This window comes from Sceloporus undulatus, chromosome 1, assembly GCF_019175285.1.
Source record: "Sceloporus undulatus isolate JIND9_A2432 ecotype Alabama chromosome 1, SceUnd_v1.1, whole genome shotgun sequence".
Lineage (NCBI taxonomy): Eukaryota > Metazoa > Chordata > Lepidosauria > Squamata > Phrynosomatidae > Sceloporus > Sceloporus undulatus.
The window spans coordinates 294,156,761-294,172,720 of NC_056522.1; positions in this window are offsets into that span (position 1 = coordinate 294,156,761).

Sequence of the window (15,960 nt, forward strand, 5' to 3'; positions counted from 1 at the left end):
AGGGAAAAAAACACACTCTCATATTTACCAAAGGTGAATTTATATGTGTCCTTAAAAAAAAATCCCCCAAGAAGGAGAAGCTCCCCCTAACTGTGAACCTTTTTTTCCAATTCCTTGTCCTCATTAGTTCACTCATAATGAAAGTAAAGAGAAAACAAGGGAGCAAAGGAAGATTTGTTAATATTTGCACTTGGTCAAATCCTATTTCTAAATGTTTGTTCAGTATTAAAGCATTTAAGATCCCTTGCACGGCAATGCTTTTAAGGATCAGCTGGAGACAGAGACTAGTGTTCATTTGATAGTGCCCCCCCTCCTACCCCCAGTAAGGAATTTCTTGCTTCACATTTCCATCAGTGAACTTACTAAAAAGCTACATAATGGCAGAGGAAGAAATAGGGCTAAATACAAACAGCCAGATAATTCAGGTCAATCACCTTGCAAGTACATGTTGCTGGACTTTAGATTTGTATTATATATCTGCTAGGATTTAGGACCCTTAAACACTACACACTTTTAGTACTGTGGTTCCACTTTAACTGTCAAGGCAACATCCTATGGAACACTGAGATTTGTAGTATAGGGAAGGATACTTAGAATGCGCAACCAGAGAGCTCTTCTAGTGCCAAACTTGAACTGCAAAACCAAGGATTATATATAATGTAGCCATGGCAGTTAAAGCAGAATCATAGTGTTAGAATAGTGGGATGTGAAAGAACCCATAGAAAAATGTTTTAAAATTAACTTTTAAGCAGATGCTAATTTTTGAAGGACCTGGACTGAATTTTAAATGGTTTTCGTCTGATTTGCTAAGGAGAGCTTGTTTTGGGGCAAGTAGTCTTAACCCAACAATATTAACACTCAGGAAGTTTATCGCATGGCTTACAAACCCAACTTATCCCTGCTGCGTTGAAGTCTCTTTTGAGATAAAGTCAGGTACTATCACATGCAAAATGCTGCCAAAGCCACCACCTCACTGAATCATGGCTAACTTCTGGCTAGAAGTTATGCTCAGCCGGCCTCTTTTCAAAACTGGAAAGCTCCCAGCTTTGCAAATTGGCCAGATGAGCACAACTTCTAGCCAGAAATTAGACGAGATTCTGTCAGCTGTCAGCATCAGCAGCATTTTGCATGTGATAGTACCTGACTTTATCATGAAAGAGACTTCAACGCGGCAGGGGTAAGTCAGGTTTTTAAGGCATGCTTAAACTCCCTGGCAAATCAGGACACCAGTTCTAAAACTGATCAGACACCAGTTCCAAACTGATCTGTGCAGCCACATTGACTCTGTTCAGCTCACCAAGGACTGCACTTTTATTCCTAAAAACTAACAGCTGCTGCCAGATCCCGGAGATTGCTGCCATTGTTGTCCAACTTTGACAGAATTCTCTCACTTCATAAAGGCCTTCAGGCTGCCAGGGGAGAGCAACTTCCTTTCCTTGCAAATGGTAAAGCAAAGATGGCAAGGGCCTTTTCATTTTCATAGACCAGGCTGCCTGCTCTATCTCACACAAGAGTTCCTACATACTGAACACACCTCTGCTTGTCTGGATTAACCCTGCATTTTCCAAAATTGACTTTTATTCTTTGATGATGCCTGTGAGAGTCATTGATAGTTATAGAGGATAGTCGAAGAAATTTGGAATAATAAAATTTCTGATACACTGATCCCACTCTCAATTTTGGTAGAGAGATTTTTGAATTATTGCATTTTTATACTTCAAATTCCTGAAAATCTGTTTGAGTAGAAGTCAGAAAAAAGATAGGAAATGAGAGATCTATGCAAAACACATACAAGTTTACATATTGCCATGTTGCATATGTGTTGACATCTTGGGATGGTGATCAAAGAAATAATGGTATTAATCAAAGAAATAATCTCTCTGTCTGTATGCATGTGTATGAATGCACACATGCACACCTGTGCACATGCACACAGCACAAATGTTCATATACTGTGCTCATTAAAGAATTAAAACTGGAATCCATCTATTTCCAGTGAATGTGACATCCCTGAGCAATTAGTGTTTCCTTCACCTTCTCATAGATGTGTGTGTTCTAAATATCTGAAGGCAATATTTAATTGAATTGTAACCTTATATCTGTAACTGACTTCCACAATCAGTAGCAGTCAGTAAGAAAGCTCAGTCCCAATTTCAAGATAAATAAGATACATCACAGCCCTCCTTTTGGTCATGCATCTAGAAATCCCTCCAGACTCCTGCCATGTTTATATCACTGCCCTGGTGGTCTTACTCAGGGCTGGTGGCAGAGGCAATGATAGGTCCCTGATGACTGCCAAGTCCACTACTGTGTTCTCATAATGCAGCTACCAATAATTACATCTCTCTCCAAAGGCTCCAATATTCTCATGAAGCTTAACATGATGTTTTGAAAGATAACAATGGTCATAGAATACTTTGTTCAACTGGGTTTTTTTTAGCAGTAATGCTTAGTATCAATTAAAAACAATTAACCCTGGCCTCAAGGATAGCATTCCAAAACTCCCGTTGCAGGTATTAATGAATACATCATAAGACAGAAAGGTCAGGCAGTCAGACTAGATGAACCCAAATTCTCACTGTGTCTCAGTATCTGTCAGGGGTACCTATTTTGACCTATATCCAGAAGGTATTTAAATCTTCAACTGTATTTCCACCTTTTACCTGCTTACTCGGGAGTAAACCTCTTTGAAATCACTGAAATGTATTCCTGAATACTGTTTAGCATAGATATCTATGAAACAGAAATCTACTTCCCCCATATCTATTATTATGCTTATTGGGATCAATAGACTGAATACTGACAACTAAGTCATTCTCTTTTCATCTGGTCATTTCTCTTCAGTTAGCAAGCAAAATGTTTTCTCCCAGTTTCCTACTGCCTACCCCTCAGTAGCTAGAATATGAATTGAATGAAACAGCAGGGACAGTGATGTGGGTTTAAATCTTCAGAGCCATTATTGTTATGATGTGCTTTTTTTTCCATATAAAATCTGCAGATAGATAAACTCTAGTCTAGAGGATGGTTTCCTGAGGCTGCATCTGCACTGCAGAAATAATTCAAGTTAGCACTGTCTTAACTGCCATGGGTCAATACTATGGAATTCTGGGATCTGTAATTTTATGAAATACTTACTTAGAATTCTCTGTCAGAGAGCTATGGTGCCACAACAAACTACAAATCCCAGAATTCCACAGCACTGGTCCATGGCAGTTAAAGTGTGATAAACTAGATTATTTCTGCCATGTGGACGTAGCCTAGGACTATGGACCAGAATATGGACACTGGATTAAATTTACCATTGTGCCATTTAATGTATTTCTGTCAATGCAATATGAAGTAGTATGGTGGTTATGGTGAAGTACCACAGATCTAGTTAAAGCACTAGGTCAAATAACTACATCTCACATAACTTTGGCAGCTAAACAGGTTGGAACTGGTTAGTATTTGAAAGTGAAACAACCAGGGAATATTAAGGATATCCATGTAGGACTAGAAAGAAACTGCCTAAAATCCTGATACAGCTGTTGTCAATCAGAAATAGAATCCTACTGTTGACATACTGTAACCCAAGATGTAGTCTTCTGTCATCCCTCTGTGACCCTTGACATCAAATTTATATCATAAGCAGCCAAAGGGGGGCTCCTCAGTGTGTGAAACCAGCCATACCATATCAGGACATCCAGATGGCTCAGCATGGGAGAAGCCCAAGGCACTTAACCATGATAGGATCTCTCAAGATCAGAATTGGCTTAATCCTTCCACTAAGGAAGTGGTGGTGGTGAGCTGGACTTGGAGACTGTTTGCATACAGAAAGCAAAGGGAGTTTCTTATTGGGAATGAAACAATGCCCTCAGGACATGATTCTTGCTATAAATACATGTGTCCAGATGATAGAAAATCAGTCCAGTTTGAAGGTGGACAGAACCTCTGTTCAATTTCATCTGGACATCTCAGTAGCCAGTTACCCCCTGGGTTACAGGTGGCTACTGAGCCATCTTTATTCTGGTAACACTGCTATTGGAGCTATGCTTCGGATTGGTACATTATTTCCTCTTAGCCACCCTGCAACTCACTATTACCTACTGTCTTTGCATCATTAGTTCTTGTGTGTGAGAGAGAGAGTTGGAAACTGCCTCTGGAGTTATATCTGGGTTTGGAACCATTATAGAAACACTGAGACCCCAGCTTTCTGTTACCAAATCCTTCTCGTGCTTCCTATTGAGCTAAATCAATTTTCCCATAGAATACAATTTGTGGGTGCCTTCTCAGGACCCCCTGCAATTAAGTTAACAAGATACTAATATAACATGTACAATTTTAGTGAGTGCCAAAGAAGATTTCCAGCTTCCCATATTTTCATCATTATAGCTGTGTCTGAAAAATTTCTTGGAAATACTTATTCTTCAAAACTGAGTGCTAGTTGTTCCTTTCTGTCTGGTTATGTGTTCTGTTACACTTAATTGTCATAGAAATCATATCCTGGATCTGCTTTATTTTGTGAAACATTTTTCGTTAAAAGGATTAGAATCCCACATACAAGTTATTACATGTGTGTGGGTGGGGGGGGAGTGCATGCATGCTAGTTTCCTTTCCTCTCACATTTAAATTTTTATTATCTCAGGTTTTTTTCCAATTTGGATATGAAGAAATTTTAAATTTTAGATAAATTGCTCTCAAAGGTGAACAGAAATGAAATGTCCTCCAGTCTGCACTGGCAATATGTACAGGTAGAGCAGTGCAAATGATGGTGTTGTGTCTCCTTATCAAATAGCTGTTAAAGATGAAAGACCTAGGAGATTATCGCACCACCAATTCCCCACTGGGATCAATGTGGGTTGTAACCATAACAGATGAATCTTATCAGACAGCTCTGTTGCCAGCAGTAGGAAGTCCCTATCCAATCTGGGCTTCTCCTGCAACTTTTCAAAAATGGGAAAATCCAGTTCTTGAAAAGCTGCTTGAGAAGCCCGGATTGGATATGGGCTGCCTGCTGCTGGCAAAGGGCCTATCTGATGAAATCTGTCTGTTAGGGTTACAACCTGCATCTATCCCGGCAGGGAATTGTCAGTGCAATTTCCCTACTTGAAAGAAAGAAATTTCAGTTATAATTTAGCTCCAAACTGATTGAATACATAAGGATTCAAAATCACACTTTTAATAATTAAGCACTTATTGCTCTAAGCTGGGACAGATATATCTGTCAGTTTTGGTCTTCCACATTTTCTGATTTCTTACAAATTGTTTTCAACCCAAATATGAAAAGTTTATCAAATTTTGGTAAATATTTATTTTTAAAATGAACTAAAATTAGATTCTCACACATTGCTGGGATAGGATCATAATGCTATAACAATGCTTCCCCTTAAAAACAAAAGAATCATGAATTGGAGTCGTGTTAAACTTAAAATTTTTGGCTTCTTAGCATCTGTAACAACAAATCATCGTGACACAATGGAGGAGAAGGTACATAAATGAACATGTGGCTGCTTCCTTGGACACCACATTAATCTTCATGGTAAAATGATTACATCTGAGGGCAGCTTTCCCCACCCACAGCACTTTACCCTTTCCAAATATTCCACCATGTCAAGTTTCCTTTAATGTAGCATGTCTGTATACATATGGAGTATCTCATGGTAAAATATTATGGAGACTTGCTTCTGCTGAAGATGGTTAGGTTTAGTCCAGGACAGAAATACAAAGGATATAGAGCATCTATGCTAATCAAAACCACAACTAATCAGTTGTTCAGATGTGCCACTTGCAACTTTTCTGGAATACAGAAGCAGCTATACATGTACAAGGAATTTTTCAGAGAAAACTTGTGAAAGAGGGATATAGGGAGTTCTCGACAGAAACACACACATATTTCATTTGTAGTCTTACTTCTATGATCCAAATCTCAGCTGTTGGAAAGCAGGGGTGAGAATCATGTAGCCCTGCAGATGTTGTTTGACTTCAAGTTCCAGCATTTCTCTTCATTGAGGCCCTGTACACACTAGCCATTAAGGCCAGAATGAGGGCGGAGTCGGGGCATACCATCCTCATGATGCATGCCCAACTCCACCCTCCAGGGTGTTCTGATGCCGTGCGCCACTCCACATGGTGTTCCTCTGCTGCAGAATCCATACAACATTATTGTGCTCCTTTGCTGCAGTGTCCATACAATGCAGCACTGAAGAAGCGCCATATAGTCACAGCAACATGGCTATGGCACCCTTTCAAGGATGCAAAAAGAGCCACTTTTGGGTCTCCTTTTTGCACCCTTGAAAGACTAGATCGGGGCCACAGCATGAGGTTGCTGCAACCATGTTCCGGCTGTATGAATAGCACCTGACTATTCTAGATGGGGCACCAGGGCTCTCTGACAAGGAAGGCTAAATATCTCACTACAAAACTACAAATCTCAGAATTCCATACCATTGAGCCATAGCAGTTAAACCAGTGTCAAACTGCATTATTTCTGCAATGCAGATTAAACTTAAGTGAACACTTGTGTGAGGTTAATTAATTAAGGAAGTCTGTTCCAGATGAAACTAAGATCAAGGCCTAATTGTTTTCTTAGAAGAAGAATGTTGTATGTGATATCAAGAATCTAATTTTTAGCTGGTCTTCCTAAACCCCCCTCATACCTCCAACATTTCACAGACAAAAACTGGGACACATAAGCAACATTAGAATATAGTCAAGATGGCAGAAGTTATTAATGAGAAAGAACACACAAACTAAGAGTTGCTACAACATTTTCTTTTTGACTGAAACTAATTGGAAGGGCAAGATTCTGTCCCTTTCCCTCCTCTCTCTGGTTGCATGCAAACTATTTTTGCACATTGAACTCAGTTTTGCACCATGTAAAGTAAGCCAAAGAAGGGGGGAAGGAGGGAGAGAGAAACTGGGATATTTTAAAAACAGCTGAAGAAGTGGGATGACAAAGATTAATTGGAACCGTCCCTGCTAAATCAGAACAGTTGAAGGGCATGCCTGTATTCCAGGTCAGCAGAATACATGTGATTTAGGCTTCTCCACTACAGAAATGATGCTTTTTAATACCATTTTAACTCCTGTGGCTCAGTGCTATGAAATTCTGGGAGTTATAGCTTTGTGTGATATTTAGCCTTCTTCGTCACAAAGTTCTGGTGCCTCAACTAACTTTAAATCTCATGATTTCATAGCTTTGAGCCATGACAATTAAAGAGGTGTCTTTTGTTGTTGCTGTTGTTTTTGTTGTGTACCTTCAGGTAGTTTCTGAGTTATGGCAACCCTAAGGCAAATCTATCATGGGTTTGGGGTTGTTTTTTTTTTTTAATGAGATTTGTTCAGACTTCAGAGGAGGTTTGCCATTGCCTTCTACTGAGGTTAAGAGCATGTGACTCACCCAAAGTCACCCAGTGGGGTTCATGACTGAGTGGAGAATTGAACCCTGGTCTCCAGAATCATAGTCCAACACTCAAACACTATGCCAAACTGGATCATTTCTGCAGTGTGGGTTCAGCCTTAGACACAATTAGCCATACACAAAAGGTGGTGTATCAGTGCCAAAAATTAAGGCGTGGAAAGGTTAATTTTGTGAACCACTACTTTCAGGATCCTGTAGGAATATGGCCACTGGCCATGTTGGCTATTGGATGCTGGGAGCTGCTTAAATTAGGGGGGAAATACTTAAAGTACAAAGGGCTGAGTTTCTCCATGACTTTCAGTATGCTCCCTTAAGAAGCTTCCACCCTGAAGAAAATGTTTTAAAAAAGAAAGTGTGTAGTAGCCAAAGCTTTCCCACAGTTTCTGTCCTTCCCTTTCCCCTAAGATTGTTTGGGAGCTGCAGCATCTGACCCCCAAAATTTCATACATCTGTTTTAAGGTGATCAAGTTAATTTGAGCGCAGACACTACTTTATATTACTCTGGATAGTTCTAATTTTCTTGGATTTTATTTGTTCTGCCTGAAAACTGCATTTGGTCCACCTTTGGAAACCAGCTAAACTTATTTTACATTTCACAATACATTGCTTGAAAATACGTTGTGGAATGGAATGCCATCATTGTGCTGATTCTCTGTGTCTCTGAATTTTGTAGTGTAGTTATTGACTCAGAAAACATATTAAAATGCATATAAGATATGTATATTTTATTTCTTTATAGAATTTATATGTTTCATGCTCCTTTTAAAGGAATAAATGGAAAAAAACATGGCAATGGGTTTGGATTTATGAATGCACATATAAAACTGAAAGAAACTGACAATTATCTGACCCACCCAATCTGTATAAATTAAGGTTGCATGTATCCAGAACTGTGACTTTTGGGAAAGGTAGTATGAAATATTGTATCATAATCACTAGAATATTAAGAACTGTTAGAGTACCATGTTTCTTTCTTTTTATTCCCTCCCCTCACCACTGCAAGTGAAGTCCAAAAGGTGAGCATGCCAGCCTGCCTCAAAGAAGAAAAAGAAAAAGAAATGAAGCTTTGGAAAGACCATCAATCATTTTTATCATCAGACTATCTTAGAACAATACGGTAGTAGGTACTTTTGTCAATTTGCTTCCTCTATCTTCCTGCCTCAGAGTTGCCACAAAATTTTGACTAGTAAATCTATGTATAACTGCACTTGGGGCATTTTCATGGACTGTTTGGCTGAACAAATTAGTTTACTGGGATTTTACTGAATATGTTGAACCATTTCATATTATTCATTTATTCACATGAGGTTCTGATCCAAAGGAGTTGGTTTAACCAAGATTTATTGCATTTCAAAGCTGGTAAATACTTGCATGATAGAGATGTAATGACAATTCTGGTCCCATATGTATTGAAGTAAAATGTAAAATGTTGGATGTTGCTGATTATTTTTCATATTACAATAGATAAATAGTAAATGTTTGTATGTTTTCAATGGAAGAGCAGGAAGATTTTCATTAACAGTTTGACTGACTTAGGTAACATTATTGAGACCATCTTTGAATTTCCATGAATATCTTCACATTTTCCTGCTTTAGGATTTTAATGGCAAATTAGGTTTCTTGATTATGATGTTTGTAACACACCAGGCATTTTCACAAATATCTTTTGATGAGGTGAGCTCCCATCACTAGTCAAAGCTTCTGCCAACCTAGCAGTTTGAAATCATATAAAAGTGTGAGTAGATAAACAGGTCCCATTTTGTTGGAAAGGTAAGAGTGTTCTTTGCAGTCATGCTGGCTGCATGACCCACAGAGTAGACTTTGATAATGTGTCTCTTTGGCTTAGTAATGGAGATTAGCACTATCCCCTACAGTCGGGCATGACTTGACTGACTTGACAACCTTGTCAAAGGGGAAACTTTACCTTTATTACAGAAACAACACAGCAGGAAATATGATTGCTGCCAATGGCATCACTACAGGAGTGCAGGGCATATGGACCACACCGGGGGACACCCCAGAGATCATAAACCTGCAACATGCTTCAGGAAGAATTTTTTTTCCTGAAGAGTTTCTTAAGAGTGTATTACAGCAAAATGTAACTTGGTTGACTGTGATATATCTGCCTGCAATCCAATTTTTAAAGTGTGAAAACTCCTTGAGGCAGAGACTTAGGTTGTTGTTGTTTTAACAGTGTAAACAATGGACATTGATGTTATAAATATTTATTTAGTTTGCTTTATAACCCATAATTTCTGGATGAGTGCAATAGCAAAACGAGTGGAGTTGATTAAGATGTTTGCAACTTTAATTTTTCCAAAGGGTAGGTCAAACATAGTGGTCTCACAACACCTACAAAGGTTGACTTACCAGTACACATAGCAGTATGGGACATCACCACCACCATTATTGCCACCTGCCGCTACTATTTCACATATTTAGAGCTGTGTCCTGACAATGGGTTCATTCCCACTAAATAATTATAGTACTGTGATTCTATTTTAACTGCCATGGTTCTATTATATGGAATCTGGGAATCTGAAGCTTAGGGATGGGCATTTAAAATTCTTATCCAGAGAGGTCTAGGGCCTCAGCAGACTCAGGCATTTATAGAAATTCAGTAGTTAAAAAGGACCCCCAGACTGATTGAAAAGCCCAGAAAATTGCATATTTTTTCCTGTTCTTTATTTTAGAGATCCATATATGTTTTGTTTATTGCAGAATATTTTCCATCAGCTGTCTGTACAAAGACATTTTATAACAGCTCTTCAGTTATGTTTATTTTAAACCGGAAATCACAACAAATAGGAACAAAATTTGAAACTTTTCAATCAATCTGGATTTGCTCAAAGGGGAATGTAGAGCTATAGCTGTATAGTGTGAAAGGATTCAGTGAATATGCACTAAATTCATATTCCTTAAATTTCACACTCTTCTGCTAAATGAATAGAGGAAAAGAGGGCAAACTTCACCCAGTACATCACCTAGCAATAAAAGAAAAAGCTAAGAAAGGATGTTCTTTTCAACTAAACTACAAAGTGATGCAAAAAAAATTCTGCAGGATGTCTGTATGCAGGGATTTAGATCAAAGTTGCCAAATATCATGAGGGCGAATATTTGCCATTTGTCATGCATAAGAAACAAGGAAGGCCTAGAAATCTCAGACAAAACCCCATTATTGGCCACATTTCCTAAGCAATGGTAAGTATAGGAGATATTTGGAATGTAAACAAACACCTGACACTATGACAAATGGAACCCTAATGAAAATTATAGCTTTCAGCTTGCTTGCCCTAAAATAATGGCTTTTGCCTTAATGGACCTATACAAAATTAATTCATTTTAAAATAAGTGCATTGATCTAGCACTTCATTTGTACTGTTTCTAGTAAAATGCTTTTGTCACAACTGGGTGTATTATCAGTGAACAAGTGATCAATTCTGCTCTTCAGTATTCAGTTCCAAGCAGAGAACCAAGCATTGCATTTCAGAAAGATGGCTCAGCTCTGGAATGTCTATAACACATATTTGCTTTCAAAAGCCACTTTGCTATATTAATCACTTCCTTGAAGTCAAGGAGATTCCAAAGAATGAAATATCACCTTTAAAAAAAACTACTGGGAGGAATCGCTTCCAGCTGCCAAATTGGAGAAAAGGCATCCAAGACGTGAAAAGGGGATGGGAGGGCATTTTGGCTTGGAGAGATTCATTATTAAATCCATGAAGCCACACCTAGCACAGTTGGCTTGTAAATAAACTATGTTCAGAAGTCAAAGAACCATTATCAATGCTCAAAATGAAAGTGCAATTCAACTGTTGATGGATCATAACCTCATTGTTTTGGCAGTGCTGTTTCATTTACCTTTTCTCTCTGTTAAACTAACTTGTTTGTTCAGGTAATGGAATTTAGAGTTTTTCTGTCTTTTTAGATATTTGCAGCCTTCCTGGCAAGGCCTGAACAGTTTTTTTATTGCATAATTATACCTACAGGTAAAATAAATACTTTCCCACGGGTCCGTTGTGGTGATGTGTTGCTGGAGGTCTAGCAGCTGAGTTGCACAACAAGTATTTCTGCTGTTGTGTCTTTTTGTTTTTGACAAATCTTTAAAGAAAAAGGGACTGTGTGCCCTCTGTCATTCCCATCAGGAAGTATTCTTTCAAAGTCAACAGAAGTCATCATTACAGTAGGTTCCAGAAGCTGGGAGAAGAAAGGGGATCAAGATCATTGTAAAGTGCGCCCACTCCATACGCAGGCATGTCATACATGGCTTCCACTTTACATGGAAGTCGCACTGCAATACATTGCACAAAAGTTTTGGTAGGTGGATCAAAAATAGCAATAGCAGTTACATTTATATACCACTTCAAATCGCCTAAGCAGTTTACAACTGTAAGCTAATTGCCCCCAACATGCTGACTACTCATTTTAGCGATCTCAGTAGAATGGCTTGTGAGTGAGTGGCTGCAGTAAGAGCATTTAATCACTGCGCCACTAGGATTCTAAGATGCAAAGAATCCATCCAGTGCTTCAGACCATGTAAAAATGGCTGTTCTCAGGTTGGTTGTGGTTGGGGATGGGTGACAAATGACGGTTAGAAATTGAGTGTGCCCATCTTTTCCTTCCCCCATTAGCCCCAGAGCAGCCAGATATTTGTGGTCTGAGTAACTTCCTGGTTCCTTCCCCTCCCCACTGGTAAGATACAGCACTGGATCTCCTTCTGATGTTTGACAGCTATTGGGCAGTGCGAACTTTTACGATGAATCAAAAGGACAGGAAAATAGCTTTTTCTCCTAGTCTCAAAAAGGGACATGCATGTTGTTGCTGTGTGCCTTCTACATGCATATAAGTCAATAAGACAATTTCAGCCAATGAGTATCAGGGTGACAGTGGCTTATTATTTGCTTGGCTGTTATATTTAAATTCCAGAAATGGAGAGAGGCATTGTGGGGTATTTTCTAAATCATGTACCAAAAATAACTTGAGTAAGTGGCTGTACACCATTTGCTGTTCTGCCTTATCCAGGAAAATATCTTAGGCCCACCCTGATTGTAAACATAATAGGTGGCTCTGCGTTTTTGTTTCTGGACATCTGATGAACCAGAAATCTCACAAGAGAGTTAGTCTTCAGTTAATCCCCCAGTTCTTGTTTTACAGACATGAATTATGTATAGGTTGGGCAAACTTCTATCTTCAAAAGAGAGTGAAGTTTAGTACTGAACACATGGAATGGGAGGGCGAGGAGAGGCAATGATTTCTAATCTCTCCCCCAACCCAGTTCTTTGACTGGTGAGCTATGTAACCATTCACAAATATTTTACTTTGTTTAATTTAAGATCATATTTCTGAAGAAGGTAAACTTCAAACAACTTCATACCAATTGGTGAGATGGTAGGATGATTGTACTAGATTTATGCAGAAGTGCTTGGGGGCTTCCTCTAAGAAGCAGTCCTATAAGTCAACATAAAAGATACATAGATGGATGGACGGTCAATCAGATTCTTGCTGAATCTGGTATTGCATGATCGTTTTATCATATCAAACTTGCAAAAAGCAGATGGGACAGTCTATGGTGAATGTAGCTACAAACGTTACTTTAAGCCATGTTGAACCTTGCCCAGACTGGTGGAATAATATGGTATGACAGCTCCTTGCTAGCAATGAAACAATGATGTGAGCATCTAAACTCATTGCTAAGAAATGTAATGTTATTTCCAATAATGGAAATGTTTAAATATGATACAGAAAAATCAGTCATTCAAAAGATGGTAGCAGGATAGGAATGGATGGCCCGTTACAGACGGGCCTTTGCTCCGCCCCCAGTATGTACTAGGGGTTAGCCGAGGACACAGCTTCCAACCAGGCCTCACCCCTAGTACGTACTGGGGATGTAAAAATGGTGGCGCCCTATACACATGGGTGCCGCCATTTTGATGTGATGGACACTTAGCGTCTGCACGTCGCAGTGCGGTTGTGATGCCGCAAGTGCACCATTGGCACCTTGTGGTGTCACAACTGCACCGCAAGAAGAACCGTGTTGCGGCTCTGCCGCAAGAAGAAACCATGCGGCTCCCCCACACAGCAAAAAGAACCCGCAAAAAGCGGGTTCTTTTTGCTGCACGGGGGAGCTACACGGTTTGTCTTCTGCACTTCCTCGCGCAGCAAACACGGGCGCCGGCAGAGCGCCCTTTTTGGGCTCTCTGTAAAGCACCGATGAATGTTTTAGGGATGCATAGTTTTGAAACAACCTTTGGGGACTTAGTTAATTTCCATTCTTTAACTATGGCCCAGTCCAGACATCGTGTGTGAGGGGCGGCGCTTCTAGGCGCCCCTTGCCCTTCGCACATGACGGGGGCGTCAAAATGGCGCTGCCACAGATGGGCGCTGCCATTATGATGTGCCGGACGCATAACGTCCACATGTTGCGACGCCATTACGACGTTGCGAGTGCGCCATTGGCGCACTGCGACATCATAATGGCATCACAAGAAGAACCTGCTTTTCGTGGGTTCTTTTTGGTCCACAGGGAAGTCCTGCAGTCTGGAGGCTGCGGCTTCTCCACGGAACAAAACTGGTTCCGAGAGACCATCCTTTTTGGACAGTCTGTCCTGCACCATTATCAGATTTATTTATTTATTTTCTGCATCACACCATATTGTAAGATCTCACAGTGTACAATAAAATTAAGTGGACAATTTAAAATGCACAACTATAAAATCTAAAACAATAAAAATAGTTTACATTGTCAAAAATATTAAATATTTGAATGGTTTTAAAATTTGCAATTAAATCAATTAAAAGCATGTAGCATATATGTTCGGTGACTTCATTAGGCTCCAAAGACTTCCTTTAAAAAAGCAATTTTTAACTTGGCTACCAAAATTAGACCAACCTTGGTTCCAGTCAGGTCTCTATGGGGAGGGCAAACCAAAGTGCCACAGCTGAGAAGGCCTTATCCCATGTGCTCACATGGTGTTTTTCTCTCACTGGTGCAACATAAAGGAGATCTAAATTGCTGGGCAGGTATATAGAGGGAGAGACACCACTTCAAATATCAGGGCCCCAGAGTATTTGAAATTTTAAATAACATTATCAGCACTTTGAATCCTGATCAGTCAATGCAATTCATTTAGAACTTGTGCTGTTGCATTTTGTACTAGTTACAGGTTCTTAATGATTTCCATGGGCAGCCACATGTATGAACACACTGTCCACTCATAAGGCTCTGTTATTCTCTTCTCCCATCTTTTATAAAGTCACAGGAAAAATTTCAAATTTAATAAGGCTTTTTAAATTTTCTAAATGTCTTTCATCTAAATGTATTCTATTCTTTATTCTTCTAAAAATGTTTCCTTTCAAAACAATTGATTTAAAATGTATTCAATACATTAAATCTGGCAGCTGCATTGGAATGTTTGGGAAATGCAAATACTACTGGATTATTAGATTTCTATCCTCACACTTGTTATGAAGGCATCAAGCAGGTCAGTTCACTGCAGGCTTCATGAACACTGAATTCTTCAGTTATCTCTGGTGTATTCAAAGTCTTTTGTTGTCTTTTTAAAGCCATACATTACTAGTAACCATGGGAATTTCACCACTACACAACTGTGTTAGTTTCATACCATTTTGGGAACCACAGGCAGAACTATTTTGATGAAATGCTTGAGATTATGCAAATGTATGTGCCTTTTAAGTTCACTGTGCAAGGAGGTATTTGGTACCTGCATGCAAGGTAGCTTGACAGCACTGGTACACTGACTCACAGCCATCTAGTGGTTGGGAAAATGTAAGAGGCACCTGGACAGCATCACTGCATCAATTCATTTGATCCAATAGAAACTATTATATACGGTGGAAGACCTCCACTGTCAATTTGTCAATTCCAGGTTGGCAAAAAGAATTTAACCTCTCTTCTACCAAATGGCATATCCAAGGATTCCATAGGATGCAGCCACTGCAGTTAAAGTGGGATCATAAAATGAGCCAATGTAATGTTTGCTGGCCTGTTTGCCAGACTGGGGTGGGGGGAGGATTTAAGATACTAGCATCACTCATGAAAAACTGAATCATGGGTAAAAGGCATATGCAATGTCAGCTTCTACATAATTTATGTATCTCTAATGTCAACAAAGATAAAAATAATATATTTTTATCAAAATGTGAGAAGGTATAAATTATAGAGAGGAAAAGGTGAACATACAAGTATTTTGTGGTTACAGTATTTGTCCATTCTTGGGCCATGTGAAAAATGTTTTTAGACACTGACTGTTTTTAGTAACACTTCAAAAAGATGGGTAGAAAATTACTTTTAGATTATATTTAGCAGAATGCATATCTGAACTAGTTCCTGAATCGAAAGCTAGAAGCTAATCTTTATGTCTCCCTCTGCATCAGAAGAAAAATAGGATCCATTCAGTTTCACCATATGTGTGTTTCTGTGCTTTCAGGTTGCCTGCCAATTGATGGTGATTTTCTCAGGGAAGGAATATTCAGAGGCAGTTTTGCTAGTTCCTCTGTCTGAAATATAGCCTAAGCTAATGCAATACATAGCTAGATGAGTG